The sequence below is a fragment of the Lepidochelys kempii genome, chromosome 8 (assembly GCF_965140285.1).
Source record: "Lepidochelys kempii isolate rLepKem1 chromosome 8, rLepKem1.hap1, whole genome shotgun sequence".
In the NCBI taxonomy this organism is placed as follows: Eukaryota; Metazoa; Chordata; order Testudines; family Cheloniidae; genus Lepidochelys; species Lepidochelys kempii.
In genome coordinates, this window is record NC_136387.1 from 61,752,528 (window position 1) to 61,770,894 (window position 18,367).

The window sequence follows — 18,367 nt, forward strand, 5'->3', positions numbered from 1 at the left end:
GAGAAAGACAAGCTTTGAAGCGACACAGAGTTCTTCTTCAGGTCATTTGCGTGTATGCACTTTGTGTTAGTTTCAAGTTGAATTTTCAGTAAATGTGCAGCATGCAAATGGAGGTGAAGGGCCTTTTCTGCTACAAATTAAAAAAAAAAAGAAGTCCGATTCATATCTCCACGTAGATGATTAGCAAGAGAGATAGGAGAATATATATCCTCCCATATGTAGTTGAGTTAGCTGGCTATAATCAAAGTTTATTTGATGAACTAAACCATGTTCTGTTGAAACTTCATGGGTAACAAGTGCATTATATTGAGATCATGGGGCCATTAGCTGCATTTTCACTGTGATATGATGTACAAACCCAACATTGGTCAGCAGAGGGTTAATGAGCTGCTCTGGACTCAATGCCATCCTGCTACACCTGCAATAGGTGGCTGGCTTGGTGTGAAGGATTAAAAGGACAGAGATCAGATCCCCTGGGAGATGGCTGGGAGTGAGAGTAGATCTCCAGAGCTTACTCTGTGAGAGAATGCCTGGCTGGGGTATGCCAGAACCTCCCTGCGGGAAGGTAGGCCTGACACAGGACTTTTGTTTTGGATTTGCTACAGTAGCCTAATTGATGGATTGGTAGATTGATTATTGATTAATCTCTTAGACTGCAGTTGTCAATAAGCATTCAGTCTCCTGAATGCCTACAGCATCAGGAAGATAATTACTAGTATCATTAGAATGAGAGACCCAAGGAGTAAAAGAGAAACAATTGCAATTTATCACAAGTCCCTGTATAAACAAATCCACTCAGCAGATAAACAACCTCAAAAACACTGAAATACAAGAGCAGAGAAAGTACAAGGTGTTCAGACCTCAGATCTCCCACTGGGGCACTCCAGAGTATGTTATCTTCCACCTCATGATCCTTATTTTTATCATCATCACCTGTGTATGTCATCCTGGCATCTTCCAAGGCATGCAGACTGGGATACATCTTTTATAATGTGTTACACTGATGCCCACTAAGATTCATACATTTATGAAATTCCTTATCTATACTTCCACACCCCACTAAATTTGCCCTGTTTTTCAGAGGCTAACTTATTAGTTCCTCTTATATTCCTTAACATTTATACCCAAAGTAATAATTCGTGGTTAGCATTTTGGTGACAACCCATGTCTGCAAAAATCCTCCAAATATTTTTACTGGCTTTAACTGATACATTGTAATATATATTTCCTAAACATCAGCAGTTAACACATCTATTACTGTAACTGGTTCATTTTGTGTCATGGCGTCACTTACCGGTTAGCTATCAGCCTATTTTTAGGCCTGAGTCCTTGTTTGGCTTGTCTGTGGGCCTTGTGATTAGGGTTGCCAATTTTAGTTGGATGTATTCCTGAAGGTTTCATCACATGACATAGTCTTTAATTCCTGGAAACTCCAGGACAGTCCTGGAGGGTTGACAACTCTACTTGTGAGAGCATTAATCAAAGTACCTCTCTGTCTTGAATATATGTGAAGTATCTTAATAATGGCTACACTACTAGTCACTTGCCTGTTCTTGCTGACTAAGATTGCTGCAGGTGGGGCCTTATCTGAGGGGGGTGATGGGCAAATAAAGCTCTCTTGCACTGGGGACGCAGGAGTGGTTTGTGACAAGCCCAGGAATGACCCAGTTACAATTACCTTACTGTCTTGTGAAGTCCTCTGACAAAGGGGCTTTGCATAGACTCTAACAGCATTGGGAGATGTGTAATAATGCCAAATAGATTCTGCTTAGTAGGGGGCAATTAATGACTGTGTTAATCAAAGACAGTACTCATACCAGCTGAGGTAAAAGACGTGTTCTGTGTGTTTTGCTATGTCCAGGGTCTCCCCATCTTTCATATATTACTAAATAGCTCATTTGTTCTGAGCTCTCCATTGATTTTAATGAGCTCTGGATCAGGTCCTCACAGGGCATTAAAATCAGGGGACTAAACACTGATTACTGGTGCCCACATCAATTTTTGGAAAGGAAAGGTGGGATTTTCCAGGCACCTGAGGGAGTTATACAGCTCCCATGCACCTAAATCCCTTAGGCTCCTTTGAAAATCCCAGCTGAAATGAATGTCAGCTTTAATGAAACACTTGATTAATTACCTTGTTATGATTCTCTCCACCAAACTCCCAGTTCATAGAGAGAAGATCTGTAGTATAACTAAATAAAGCCTGGGCTTTTTTTCATTTCTGTCTTCCAAGACTATGTCACATCCAAATAATTAGCTCAGGCGTGCAAGTGAACAACCCCTTGAATGAACACAGTCATAAAAGGGGCTTCAATTCTGGTGCCTTCTGATTATCTGGAATCATACTTTTTCGAAGCCCTAAGTTACTTTTTGAGTCCACAGAGCATATGATTGTTAGGCTAGCCTATGACAAATGAGTATGTGAACCATAGTAGGTAAAGATGGCAGATATAAAATTCAGATTTATAAAAACTTGCCATTGTAGAAATGCTGCCTTTTTATTGAAAAGCCAGCTGAGATTTCCTCCAGCATAAGTGACAGTTTTGGCCTATCGGTACTTGTTGCAAGATTAGTTTCTATTTTGCCCAATGGACAGACACCTCATTGAGTGTGTTCCAACAACTGGTCCAATAAGCAGTATAAGAGATTGGAAGAGAAGGAAAGATAGTGTTTCTCTCAAATTCCTTACTGTAAGATGAAAAAGAATTCTGCTGGGAGAAGTCAGTCAAGTCATTGACATGAATTAAAGTCAAAGGAAAGGAAATGAATAGACTCAGATACTACTTATTTTAGCTAGAAATATGGTTTTTCAGCAGGTTGAAAATAGCACAGATGAGTACTACTTTCATTTTGGAGATCTTGGTTCCAATTCACTTAACTTAGTACAGAATATATTGTTTAAAGTGCCATAGAAATGCAAGTTCTTTACAAAAGAGAGTAGTTCCTCACATTGTCTTATCCATGCTCTCTGACCATGACTTTAAAAGGAAACTGTTTATTCAAAACCTTTCTGTCTTCTGCAGAAACTGATAACATGGGGGTGTCAACTGTGATGGTAATTTTTATGATGTGAAGACTCTAACTGGACAGATATTAAAAATTCATTTCACATAGGTCAATGTAATGCTTTGGATGGCAATGATGACTTTCCATTACTACTAACTTGGATTGGATTAAACTCTATTGCCTAGGGATTTAAACTTTTTATTTTTGTTTTTTGCTCCAATTTAGATTGAAGCCAAATTTAAAAATCCCCGAATCTTTTGAAAAACAGAAGTTCTGGTTTCAGCATAGTGCTAGTATCTGTGATAGAGCACATCATTGGTAGACTACAGTAAATTACATTGAAGGAAGGAAGCTGCATCTTCCCTGTGTGTCATAGTAACTCAGTGTTGTGGGGGTCTGAACAGATTATGGAGTAGATGCAATATGATTTTATGTGACCATAGTTAAAACAAATACACAAATCCCTGAGTAGCATGTTCTGTCCGTGCATTGCCCACACTAGTCTTTACCTCATCTCTACATTCCTAACTTATCTTGCCCATTGTCAGGAAATGGTTTCCCGGGCTTTCTCCCTCTTATCTTAGCTGGCTCAGACATTCTGTCTTTTTAGCCTACTGATCTATTACTTATCTTATTTAGCACAAATGTTCTGTTTTCAGCCTGATGAACTGTTTACTCCCAATTCTATCCTCCAAAAAATAAGGCCTCCCTTCATGTGTTAATTACACGTCAGGCCAGGCCTTAGCTACAAACCCTACCAATCAGTTCACTAGAGGACATTGAAAACCTTCTGTCAAAACTGCTTTTCATTGGGAAACAGTGTCTCCATCCCTACTCTATAAACTTTGCAAAGCAGTGTATTCTGTATTGCAGATTTACCCCAAAGGTTACTTATGGAGCACACAGCCGTTTGATTATATGGTCTAGTTAGGTAGCAGCAAACTACATTTTGGAGTCAGCTACACTGTTGGGAGAGGGGATAAATGGGGCAGAACTAATCTTCCCTTAAAACAGAAGCTGTTTAGCCTGTACCACCATATACTCCTCCCACTGCTCTGAAAATATTGTCAGAATCTCTAACCTGCATCATTTTAACTGCAGAGAGAATTGTTCTGTCTAGAATGATACAGGCACAGGAGGCTCAGTGCCTCGGTACTGAACACCTGCTGCAAGATCACTGAGTGGAAGAGGAAGATGAAAGGAGGGTAGGTACTCGGTGACATTTAAAAGTACCACGTGATTTCTCATATTTGCACCTCCATATTAGCTCTATTACCTCCCACTCACCGTCTTTCTGCTTCTGATATCTCTGTTCCCTAACTTTAACAGTGAATTGAAAAGGAAAACAAATAAAGCAAGGAAAGGTTCATTCTCCTGTGCCTGATATGAACTGGAGGTGAGGCCATGTCTACGCTACAAACTTGATAGATCCAAATTACATTGGCATAAAGACACTGCAGTTAATATATTGCTCATATGCTTGCATACTTGGTGTCCGAGGTGTGCTGCACGTACTCAGCAGGAGTGCTTGTGTGGATGCAAAGTGCAGGGCACCAGGGGTAAATATCCTACTGTACCATGCACAATGGTCTTTTGGGGGATTTTTACAATGAGTTGCAGGCATGCAGACGAGTCCCACAGAAGGGGCTGGGAACAATAAGTCAAATTCCCATCATACACCTTTCTCCATCCCTTAATGCTATCTATATCTCATAATTTTTGTGCCTTTTTTTCTAATCCCACAAATCTGTGCAGTACGTGTCACTGGCTGCCATCTCTGACAGAAGCATGGAGCCTACACAACTCTGCATTCTTGTAATGAATACTGCAAACACAGGCTGAACCATCCTCTGGTATTTGGAGATTCACAGGAAGTACCGCAACTGTGTGGGATACGGCTATATCTTTGAGGATAGGTTGGTAAGGGACATAGTGAAAAACAATTCAAGGTTGTTGCTGGCTTTCACTGAGCAGCTGCAATGGTAGAGCGATGCTTCTGGGCCCGAGAAATGAGCATTGACTGGACTTTTGCATGTGAAAGAGTATGTTACTGGATCGGTGTACCAAGCTTGAGCCAGTCCTCCAGCCCTCTGGACACCAGAATGAGAGCTACGTTAACAATTGAGAAATGAGCGGTGCTTGCAATGTGAAAGCTTTCAATGCCACATTGCTACCAGTCAGTGGGAAATAATTTTGGAGCTGGAAAATCCACAGTGGGGAGCCACTGTCAGGGCCATTAATCATATCATACTATGCAGGACAGTGACTCTAGGCAACGTGCAGGACATCATGGATGGTTTTGCACCTATGGCATTCCTGAACTGAGGTGAAGAGAGAGACGGCATGCATATCCCTATTTTGGCCCCAGCTCACCCTACCACAGAGTATATCAACAGAAAGGGCTAATTTTCTGTGGTTATGCAAAAGTTGGTGTATCACCAGGGATGCTTCAGTGATATCAGTGTGGGATGGTTGGGGAAGATGCAGGATGCTCACATCTTTAAGAACAGACTACTCAGGAAGCTGCAAACAAGGACATTTTTCCTAACTGGCAGATTACCACTGGCAATATTGTATGCCAATAGTAATCTTGGGGGATCCAGGCTACTCTTTCTCCTCTGGCTCATGAAGGAGCCAGGCACCTTGACAGTTGCAAGGAAAGATTCAGCTACTGGTTCTGCAGGTGCAGAATAACAGTTGAATGTAGTTTTGGCAGATTGAAGGGGTGCTGGTGATGTTTGTTTACTTCTCTTTATAGCTGCCTGTTGACTCCTGCATAACATCTGAAAGGCAAAAGGGGAAAAGTTGCTGCTGAGGTTGAGGGAGTGGCTGTCTCCTGACTTTGAACAGCCAGTCACAAGGGCCAATAGAAGAGCACAGTGCAGAGCTGTGAGGCTGATGGACGCCTTAAGAGAGCATTTCAACAGTCAGCCACAGTAATGGGGTATGGTGGATTGTGCTTTATCTGGCCATGAAGTTTTGGGGGTGGTAATGAAACAGTGTAGTGCTTGGTGTACATTTATGAATATCTCACTGTCTTTTTAAATAAACCTATTAATTATGTGGTTCTTACTTTATATTTACAATTATTACATTATTTTTCACTGAACCCATGATTTCTGTGATCCCATTTCTATTACAGGTAATCTATACTTTTGAGTAGCACCAGACATTCTGCACAATATGTTGTGCAGAAATAAAGATGAATGCATGCATTTCCAAAGAATAAAAATGAATTGCATACCAAAATCAGTGGAAAACATTAATGTTTTTCACTTAAAAAAAACCAGTTCAGTGCAAACATACAAAATAAATAAATGGAACAGAACTTTAAAATTAGAAAGGTAGAAAACATTTGTAACTAACTCAGCTGAGCATAAGAACTGCCATACTGGGTTTGTATCTAGCGCATTTAGCCCAGTATCTTATGTCCAGTAGTCACCAGTACTAGAGCTTCAGGGGAGTGTACAGAACAGGGCAGTTGGAGTGATCTACTCCACCCATCTTCTAGTAGTCATAGGTTTAGGGTAGCCCCGAGCGTTGCGTTGTGTTCCTGACCATCTTGGTTAATAGACATTGATGGACCAATCCTCTCTGAACTTATCTAGTTCTTTTTTTGATCCCAGTTGTCTTTCTGGCCATCACCACATCCTATGGCCACAGGTTAATTGTGGATTGTGTGGTGAAGTACTTCCACTTGTTTGTATTAAAGCAGCTACCTATTAATTTCATTGGGTGACCCCTGGTTTTTGTGTTGTGGGAAAGGCTAAATAACATTTCTCTCTTTGCTGTTTCCACACCATTCCTGAGTTTTATGGACCTCTGTTATATCCACCCTTAGTTCGAAAAAAGAATAAGTTTAACAGCCCTAATCATTTTATTCTCTCATCATATGGAAGCTGTTCTGTACCTTTGATCATAGTTGTCCTTCTCTGAACCTTTTCCATTCCACTATATTCTTTTTGGGATGGGTTGACCAGAACTGGACATAATATGCAAGGTGTGGGTGCACCATGGATTTATGTAGTGGCATTATAATATTTTCTGTCTTATTTTCTATCCCTTTCCTAATAATTCCTAACGTTCTGTTAGCCTATTGCTGTGCATCAAGCTGAATTTTTCAGAGAATTATCCACAGTGACTCCAAGATCATTCTTGAGCGGTAACAGCTAATTTAGAATGCATCACTGTATTTGTATAGTTGGGATTCGTTTGCACTTATCATTGTTGAATTTCATCTGCCATTTTGTTGCCCAGTCACCCAGATTTTTAGATCCTCCTGTAACTCTTCAGTCAGCTTTGAACTTAACTATCTCAAATAACTTTTTGTATCATCTGCAAACTTTGCCATTCATTGTTCACCCCCCTTTTCTAGATCATTAATAAATATATTGATCCTTGGGAGATTTCCCAACTGTTTGACACTCTCCATTGTGAAAACAGACCATTTATTCCTGCCCTTTGTTTTATATCTTTTAACCAGTTATTGATCCATGAAAGGACCTTCCTTCCCTGTTATCCCAGGACTACTTAGTTTTCTTAAGAGCTTTTGGTGAGGTACCTTGTCAAAGGATTTCTGAAATTAAAAATACACTGTATTGACTGGGTCATCCTTATCCATATGCTTGTTGACCACCTCAGATAACTCTAATAGATTGGTGAGGCATGACTTCTGTTTATAAAAGCCAAGGTCACTCTACCCCAACAAGTCATGTTTATCTGTGTCTGATAATTCTGTTTTCAACTAGAGTTTCTGTCAGTTTGCCTCGTGCTGACATACACCACCTGTAGTTCTCAAAGGTCAAAGTATGTGAAACTCTGTTTTTCCTAACTGTCCCCCAGTGTGATGTGGTAGGGGTAGGGTTGTGGTCCATGATGCTGCATGGAATGATGGGGTGTCTGTATGTAGGGGGCTGCTGAAATGGAGTTCTCCAATGGCTGCAAAAGGAGACAAGCCCATGACTGGTCCACAAGAGTCTGTAGCATCTGTGTTTGTTGTCTGACAAGCCCCATTATGTCCTGGTGCCTCTCCATCTCCTTTTCCTGCTGGGACTCCTGGGTCTGTCTTCCCTTCTCCAGGCAGTCTGCTATATTCACCTTCCAGGAACTCTGTTCACAGTCTGATGCAGCACTGGTTTGCTTTGTAGTGTAGATCAGACCTGAGATTCTGTGCTGCACCTTTAAGAGGCACAACATAGTACTTGCAGCCAGGGTGCTGGGGGTGCAGTAGCACCCTGTGGCTTGAAGTGGTTTCCATCATATACAGGGTTTACAATTTTGTTCAATGGCTTTCAGCACCCCCACTATAAAAATGGTTCCAATGCCACTGCTTGCAGCTTGGGGAACTGCAGGTCCTATAGCGGTTTTAACCCACTGTTATGCCCCCCTGATCTCAGGCTGCTCCAGAGGCTGCAGCAGCCCCTGCATTAACTTAAATGGCCCTAGGGTTCTGTCAAAGTTAGACAGCTCCAGCAGGCTACCCTATGGGACACCAGCCTGCCTAGAATTGCAACAGCCATGTGTGCACTATGGCTCCCAACATTCCCCTTCCACTCCCAGCCCTGACCCTGGCATGCCCCCTTTTGAGTCACACCTTTGAAGGCACCATATGGTTGTCTACATCCGTGCCTATCCTGCAAGAATTATCCTTGGCTAGATATAGGACTTTCAGGATCACTTTATGTTGAGTGAAAGGCCAGACCAGCATAAAAGATCCAGAGCAGTGGTGAGCATTGTACAGTAGGAAACTAATATGAACACTAACAGTAACAATGTTGACTGATATTTATTTTGTGACACCCTATGATAAAATTGTCTATTGTACAACTGTGAAGTCTTCCTAGTGTTCATGCTCAATACTGATCTGTGTGAAGTACACAAAAAGGTTTATGCCAATAGCAACAATTTTTCGCAAGCCACTCTGTTATAACAGCTATTTATTGGTCTGAACACCTATTGTTGCCCTGGAAAGATTAATATTCCACTTAATTCCACATTTGGTAGAGAGTGCTAGCAATTTAGTAAGGCATGTATTTTTTTTATTGCCTAATATAGATAATACAATGGGGAAAAGTGACTTTAGAAATGATGGAACAATAGCTTCCTGAAAATTTTTAAATTCTTATTTCAGCCAGAAAATGGTGCTCATGGTCACACAGTATTTTATTGACTTAATATATGATATTTCTAAGGGTCATTTTAGGATCTTTCGAACAGAATAATTGAGTGTCAACTACAAGTGATTTCAATAGCAGTTTTAGGTGCACAAGAGTTGCCGAGACTCCCAGACTTGATCAAGATCAGAATGTTGTCACTTCCACCAGCAGGCTCTGATTTTTCTGAGCTGATCCTGGCAAAATCTTTACTTTAGAGCAAACAGTCTTGGGAGTATTCACAGTGAAAAAACAGTTGTGACCCACAAATAGTGCCTGATTGAGATTTCCCAGAAGCTGCTTGGTGATGGCAGAGGGCACAGCTCTCAGGGAAGAACGTTTTGAGACTGACATACGTAACTGGTATTCTGAATTTCTCTCAGTGTATTACAGAGGCAGATGACTGACATGTGTGCAGATATCTCAAGCAGTGAAGACTTTGAGTCAACCGGAAACTGTCCACTTATCAACTTTTCTCTTTATAATGATAAGCCTTTGTTCAGGACTAGCAATCTGGTTTGGAATAGAGAAGAGGATATTTGAAAGAGCATGTGAAAAATGTTGCAAGTATTATGTTTGCTCTTAATCTTCTGAATAGGCAGAACTTAGTGGTGGGCCTGAGCCAGATTCCCCTCCCATTTTTTGAGGGATTCAAAATTGGGGTTCAAAGTTTGTGTTTCAGGCCAACTTCTAGAAGAAATTACCTCTGGATATATATAAAATGGCTAAGCATTGTGAGCTTTATTTAAAAAAAAAAACTTTCAACAAACAGAACTCAGTCATGGCAATGGTGATATTGGCTAGTTCACTCTCCCTGTCTGGTCTGGGGAAAACACTCTCTTAGAATCAGTTAATGAGGGTCTCATGGTGAGATGGTAAATTCCTGGGTTCCAGCACATGGTGATGACAGACCTGATGACGATGCTCCAAATCTGAGCATTGAGAAGGTGGAAAAAGATTTGACAACCCAGAACTGGATTTTGCAGATGCTCACTGCTTTTTGATATTAGGCCCAAGCCAAAATCCCCATTTCAAACACCACTAACTCAGGCATGTTTGAAATCTAGATGCAAAATCCATCTCCACTAGCTCTCCCTATTTCTGTAGTCCAAAATTTTCACAAGAACTTGCAACTGAATCACTTGGGGCCAGATTCTGCTACCCTTTCTCAAGATTAGTTGCCAACTTGCTCTATAAGCAGCTCGGCTAAGCTCAGATCCAATGAGATGTCTTCTGAGTATGATTTTTATTTTTATTCTTATTTTCTGCTGCCAGATATGAGAACCGAGCAGTAACATATTAGCTGTTGACCCTTTTTTCCTTACTAGATCTTAATGAATGCTGGCTGTTCTTCATTTAAAATCATCTCATTTTCAGTTAAATCACATCTGTGACCTCAGTTTCTTGAGATTTTAATCAATTACAATATCCATTACTGATACATCATGCATTCAAATATGAGCGTCTGTTAGTTTAGATTCTTAGGTCAAATCTCATCAATACACAGTTCTCCAAGTGTCTGTTTTCAGTGCATAGGCCAGTGTATACCTACTATATAACATCTAACTATTTAGAGATAAACAATCTGTGTACTATATGCATTACATAATTTCTTCAATAACTTGCAGAGGTTCTGTTCAGAACCCTTTCCAAATTATTTGTGTGAATTGCATCATTGAGATTTCACTGTATTTTATATTTTGCCTTATTATAGCAATGTGCTAGTACCATTACAGTTATAGTTGAGAAGGCTTTTTCATTACAATCTCCTATTTTCTGATGCTTATAGCTTTCTGAAACATTTACCCTGTAACTGTAAATTTCTCCTGCTTATTTTCAGAACAGAAGCAAATAATTTTGGAAAATTGGTAAAAATCAGTTTTGGAGGTATCGTGGTGTGATAATCCTGTGTTTAGAGACCCAATTTTGTCTTTGTGCTTAGATCATTCAGAAACCTCATTTAAAACCTTTAAACTGGTCATGATCTTTGTTGCCTGAGGACTAGTGCCTTTGATGCATTGAAAAAAATTCAATTTCAGTGTAGTGAGTTATAAGGATTATTTCAAACATAAGACTAGATTATAACTTTACAATCTGCCCTTAGTAAGGGGAAGCACAAGATGTATCTCACAAGGAGCAGAGTAGACTGCAATTTATGACTGAAGGTTTTCCCCACACACAGAATTTTGCCAGCATGTCTATAGCACAATAACTATTCTAGTATATCTTATGCTGGTATAACTCCCACTGTGGTTGATCTATTCTGGGAAAAAATTACTTTATGCTATAAAATTACTTTTCTTTGGCTGTAATTCTGCTGAATCTATTCTGGTCAATTTTCCTGTGTAGTGTGACAAAGCTCTGTCCTTGCCTCCGTGGGTCCCGTGTTTCCTGGTGGATTTTGCTAGCCTCAGAGGCTCACTGACCCTCCACGTAACCCTTCTTTCTCTAGAGACAAGGGTCACAGTCTGAGCCATTTTCATCATAAGCCAGCAAGGGAGGTGAGGAGAAGTTATCCTTCCTTGCACAGTCTCTGTTGTCTCCCAGTCTCAGTGTTTAATCAGGGGACAAAGGTTGGGGGAGGAGGAGCCCAGGCCCACCCTCTACTCCAGCCCAGGGACCCTAATAGTATCAGCTATGGTAGCTGACCTTTAAGAAACATGACATGTACAATTCTCCGGGCTACTTCCCTCACAGCAGCCCTCGCTTCCTCAAGCTCCACTTCACCCTTACCTCAGGGCCTCATTCCTTGTGCCTGATATGGTGTGTACTACTCAGTCTCTCCAACAGCACAACTTCCTCCCACAGCTCCTGACATGCACACCCACCTGACTGACTGGGAGGCTTTTAACTAGTTTCAGCCAGCCCCTGATTGGCTTCAGGTGTTCCAATCAACCTAGCATTCTCCCTGCCTTCTGGAAAGTTCTTAATTGGCCCCAGGTGTCCTAATTGACCTGGAGCAGCTTCCATTTCACTTAACCTGGTACCAGGGATTTGTTTAGGCTGGAGCTAATATATCTATCTCCCACTACTTTTCTATAGCCATCTGGCCTTGCCCCGTCACAGTAGATAATTCTCAGTTATTCCCCTCTTGCTTTGTGGGGGAGGAGTAGTTACTTAATCCCTTTTCATGGAGCAGTCTATAATATAAACAGAACCTGAGACGGCATGCTGGGAAGGAAATAGGCCTTCAGTTAAACATAAGAATGTTGATGGATCTCAGCTACAAATCTCTGAATTTCAGTGATGAATTCTTATTGGGCAGGGATGAATTTATGGATTTGTCAGCGTTCAAACTCTTGGAAAAGGAACTATATCAACAATACACTGTCATTATCCTGTAATATTGGCAACCATTACTACCAGCAGTCCAGGGTAGTGGTAATGAAAAGAGTGCACTGTTTCACAGTAGCAAAAGAGTAGCAGTATGTCCTCACATCAAGCTGCTGGGACTAAATCCAGTTAGACTAGTTTGAATGTAGAACTTTGTTTCTCTCACTTTAGTGACTAATATAGAGTGTGATTTTTGGAAAAAAAAAAAAGATGGTTAAAGAGACCTTCAGTGGCAAAGAAACTGCAGTTCTAATCTAAATGCACTGATTTCCTTGTATGAGATCTATAAAGGCTTTTACACTTTTTCTGAACTGTCAAGCAGATCTGCATTAAAACATTTTGGCAGTAATTTCCTGTACAGTTTGTCATATGTCTCCTTAATAGTTTCCCACTGTATTGGGGAAAAATAACTAAGAAATTTTAATTTAAAATATTCTTAACGTGTGCCATTTATAAGTGCCACATATACCTTTTCAAAGATTCTGGTACTTGTGTGTATATATAACCTGAGATGTAGCGTGGGTGGTGATGGGGATTTGCTGCTCCTGTCACTGCAAGACAAAGTCTATATTCATTGTTATCCTCATAAGTAAAGTGGAGCTTTACATGTGGGAATTAAGCTTTAATAAGAGGAATCCCAATTTGTTGCGGCTTGTGAGCAGGCAGTCATTCCATGCTGCTCGAAATAGAGGGTCAGATCCTCACTGGAGAGCTGCCTGAAATAGATAGTTGAGGTCTCCCCATATATATGGAGACATTGCTAGTAGAACTGGCAGGGCTGCCTCTGAACCACCTGCTCCTAGCTTTACATGGGTGCATGTCAAGGGTGTGTGTGGCAGGATGGAGGGAGCAAGGCCTAAATACTTTGTCCTAAGGGACCAATACAAACCAGCATAAGTTAAAGCTGTCCACCAGTGGCTGGTTTCATCCCTCACCAGCCCAGGATTGGGTGGAGGTGTGGAAAAGAAGTTTAATTTCCTCTTTGCCTCTGGTCACCCCTAAGGGTACACTGAGCTCTGTGCTAGCACATACAAGAACTTAACCTACAGTCTAAGTGTTCTCTATAAAGTCAAACACCACTTTCCTGGGGCCATGGTTTCATTAGTGACTCAGATAATAATGGAACACAAACTTCTGCCTAAGCCAAGGAACTCCTATGATTTCTAGTTCCTCTGACCCATCTTTCTTATCCTGGAATCATTAACTAGCAGCAGTTTCATAATGAATCAGCGGATATATGCAGGGCTCTAAATCCTGATAATAGAGTTGGACAACAGAAGAGCCTTGCATGCCTACATGGGTTGAAGATCCTTCCACTCTGTTACAGGACTATAACAATTCCTGAATGTGATTGATATGGAATTCCAAAGTGTACAAACAAGGATGTTTTGTGATATCCATTTGTCTGTCTTGCTACCTGATACTGTATTAAATTTAATACAGGGACAAAATGCTCCCCTCTCTCTGCTACGCACCCTGTCAAGTTAGTGAAGATTGAAGCTCAAAAATTGTTTGGCATGTATATGAGAAGGACACTTAACACGACTGTGACTTCCGTTCTTTCAACACGCTGCACAGATGAGAGTAGCACTTGTATATGGATCTGTAGGGATTATATTATTTCAAGTGTAGTTTTACTGAGCACCTCAGACCAACTGCTGCGAAATCAAGTACCCCGTAGGAAGAAATTTGTCTCCTAATCAAATTTCTCCTGCCTACATTAACTTTGCAAGCTTGTTTTTGTATCAAAATTTGAAAAATCTTCATCCCCTGTGAAGTCCTGTTGTACAATGCATATTGCCTTGGCCTACTTATTGAACTGTGTACATTTAGTAATGCCATGGTATTTCTAAAGGTTCATTTAAAATATCTATACTCGGTTAGTAGTCCAGTTGCAGTCTTCATGAGTTTTATAAACAGTATGTGATAGAGAGTTTGAATTATGTGCAGGATTTAACATGGAATATGTCCTATTTATGTTTTGAAATCAATTGAGGTCATCTGGAAACACATTAATTTCAAACAGAAGTTTCTGTACAGCAGGAAATAAAGGGGTAAATGCTTGTACTGTATTGATATGATTTATACTTTATCAAATACATATAGTTCAAATTAAATTACATTTGAGGTTCACGCCACTAAATGAAACCAGTTTCAGGCAACCTTTCAAGAGATCATCAACAATCAATTGCTAAAGGGAGGCGGTGCTCTATTAAAGGTGAAGTAGAATTGTAGTCCGTACATTTGGGGGTTCTTTGGAACCTTCTCTTAAGACAGTTTGGGGTCTATTAGGGATGGCCCTCTGCATAGGTTACATTGACAGAATAGCTATTAGTATCAATATCCAAGTTAAAACAATATATTTCTTTCTCATCTCAAAAAGAAAAGGAGTACTTGTGGCACCTTAGAGACTAACCAATTTATTTGAGCATGAGCTTTCGTGAGCTACAGCTCACTTCATCGGATGCATACCGTGGAAACTGCAGAAGACATTATATACACACAGAGACCATGAAACAATACCTCCTCTCACCCCACTGTCCTGCTGGTAATAGCTTATCTAAAGTGATCATCAAGTTGGGCCATTTCCAGCACAAATCCAGGTTTTCTCACCCTCCGCCCCTCCCCCAAACTCACTCTCCTGCTGGTAATAGCCCATCCAAAGTGACCACTCTCTTCACAATGTGTATGATAATCAAGGTGGGCCATTTCCTGCACAAATCCAGGTTCTCTCACCCCCTTACCCCCCTCCAAAAACCACACACACAAACTCACTCTCCTGCTGGTAATAGCTCATCCAAAGTGACCACTCTCCCTACAATGTGCATGGTAATCAAGGTGGGCCATTTCCAGCACAAATCCAGGCTTTCTCACCACCCCCCCTCCCCGGAACACACACACACACACAAACTCACTCTCCTGCTGGCAATAGCTCATCCAAACTGACCACTCTCCAAGTTTAAATCCAAGTTTAACCAGAAAGTCTGGGGGGGAGGGGAGTAGGAAAAAACAAAAAAACAAGGGGAAATAGGCTACCTTGCATAATGACTTATCCACTCCCAGTCTCTATTTAAGCCTAAATTAATAGTATTCAATTTGCAAATGAAATCCAATTCAGCAGTTTCTCACTGGAGTCTGGATTTGAAGTTTTTTTGTTGTAAGATAGCGACCTTCATGTCTGTGATTGCGTGACCAGAGAGATTGAAGTGTTCTCCGATTGGTTTATGAATGTTATAATTCTTGACATCTGATTTGTGTCCATTTATTATTTTACGTAGAGACTGTCCAGTTTGACCAATGTAAATGGCAGAGGGGCATTGCTGGCACATGATGGCATATATCACATTGGTGGATGTGCAGGTGAACGAGCCTCTGATAGTGTGGCTGATGTTATTAGGCCCTGTGATGGTGTCCCCTGAATAGATATGGGGGCACAGTTGGCAACGGGCTTTGTTGCAAGGATAGGTTCCTGGGTTAGTGGTTCTGTTGTGTGGTATGTGGTTGTTGGTGAGTATTTGCTTCGGGTTGCGGGGCTGTCTGTAGGCAAGGACTGGCCTGTCTCCCAAGATTTGTGAGAGCGTTGGGTCATCCTTCAGGATAGGTTGTAGATCCTTAATAATGCGTTGGAGGGGTTTTAGTTGGGGGCTGAAGGTGACGGCTAGTGGCGTTCTGTTGTTTTCTTTGGCCTGTCCTGTAGTTTGGATGAGCTATTGCCAGCAGGAGAGTGAGTTTGTGTGTGTGTGTGTGTGTTCCCCCAGGGAGGGTGGGTGTGAGAGAGCCTGGATTTGTGCTGGAAATGGCCCACCTTGATTACCATGCACATTGTAGGGAGAGTGGTCACTTTGGATGAGCTATTACCAGCAGGAGAGTGAGTTTGTGTGTGTATGGGGGTGGGAGGGTGAGAAAACCTGGATTTGTGCTGGAAATGGCCCAACTTGATGATCACTTTAGATAAGCTATTACCAGCAGGACAGTGGGGTGGGAGGAGGTATTGTTTCATGGTCTCTGTGTGTATATAATGTCTTCTGCAGTTTCCACGGTATGCATCCGATGAAGTGAGCTATAGCTCATGAAAGCTCATGCTCAAATAAATTGGTTAGTCTTTAAGGTGCCACAAGTACTCCTTTTCTTTTTGCAAATACAGACTAACACGGCTGTTACTCTGAAACCTTTCTAATCTCAAGATTCTGTACTATAGGAGTACAAAGAAGTTTATTAGATTTTGTTGAAAGAAATTGATAATCCTTGTAAGTGCATAAACCTCATCACAGGTTAAATCCTCTGCTTGGGACTGCACTGCATGCAGATCTCTTAAGGCATGTTCTATGCTTGTTTCTTAGGTAGAGCGTTCAGTGCCATCAGCAGAAAGTGTGCTTTGAAAAAGAATATAGAACTTGCCCCAAGAAAGGTGCAGTGTGGATTGGAGAAGAGAATTTCAACTGGAATTTGGAATATTAGTCTGACCAGTATCACTGGGTTTCTGTGCAAAGACTTAAGTCAGTTTTTTGACTTTGTATGAGTTGAAGCCTTAAACTTATTATAACCTTACTGGAGGATAAGACCATGGAGATTTGTCAGAAGACCTCAGGATTTGGGTTCTTTTGGGTTGGGGAGTTCCCAGTTACCTTTTCAATTACTTTCTACCAGAACATGAACCACATGGTACTACAAAAGTTCAGGGACAGCTGAAAGTTCAGGGCTGTTCAGAGGCAGGATTTTGGTTAGGGCTTATTTCAGTTGCTAACATTTCTATGTCACTATGGAAGAGAGTACTTGATTCCCTTACAATAGGAATAGGTCAATTGGTTCAAGACAAAGACAAAAAAAAACAAAAAAAAACAAAAAAAAAAGCTTTTTCCACTTCTTGAACTGAACCAACACTTCTAGGTAACAGACTTCAGGAATATATTTTCCATATTTTGTCATCTTTTTGCACCTTTACATTTTATCTTGTGACAGGGTCGGGCCAGATGGCTACAGGAAAGTGATAGAAGGCAGATATATTAGCCCCAGGTTATATTACCCCTTTCCCCTGGGTAAGGTAACAGGCGCAGTTCCAGAACAATCAGGAACTTGCTGGAACCAGTTAAGGCAGACAAGCTAATTAGGACACCTGGAGCCAATTAAGAAGCTGCTAGACTCAATTAAGACAGGCAGGCTAATCAGGGCACCTGGCTTAGAAAGGACCTCACTTCAGTCAGTGAGGGTTGCACAAGAAGCTGAGAGTGAGGGAGTGTGCTGTTGGAGGACTGAGAAGTATAAGCATTATCAGACATTAGAAGGAAGGTCCACTGGTGAGGACAAAGAAGATGTTGGGAGGAGGCCATGTGGAAGTAGCCCAGGGATTTGTAGCGGTCATGCAGCTGTTGCAGAAGACACAATAGACAGCTGAAATCCACAGGGCCCTGGGCTGGAACCCGGAGTAGAGGGCGGACCTGGGTTCCCCTCCATCCCCCCACTCCCTATTTGATATAAGAGGAGTTGTTCTGGACTGTGGGTCCTACCAGAGGGGAACGTCTCTGGCCTGTCCCCCGACCCATTAGGTAGGCCAGCAGAGACTGCGGGGATTGTTCTCCTCTTTTTCCCCATGCTGGCCAGTGATGAGGTTAGCTGAGTGAACGGCAGGTTTGTGCCACTAACAGAAAGAGCCAAACTGAGGACTGCCATAAACCTCTGAGGCAAAGAAATCTGCCAGAAAGCGCAGAACCCACCAAGGCAGAGGAGGAACTTTGTCACAGTCTACATAGGTCTGTGCCTAGAACCCTGGGGCCCAGTTTCAAAGCTATGTAGGGTTCAAAAAAGGCACGTAAGCATATAGGTATTTTTGAAAATCTCACTATTTGCCTTTTTAGGTACCTAAATACTTTCAAAATATC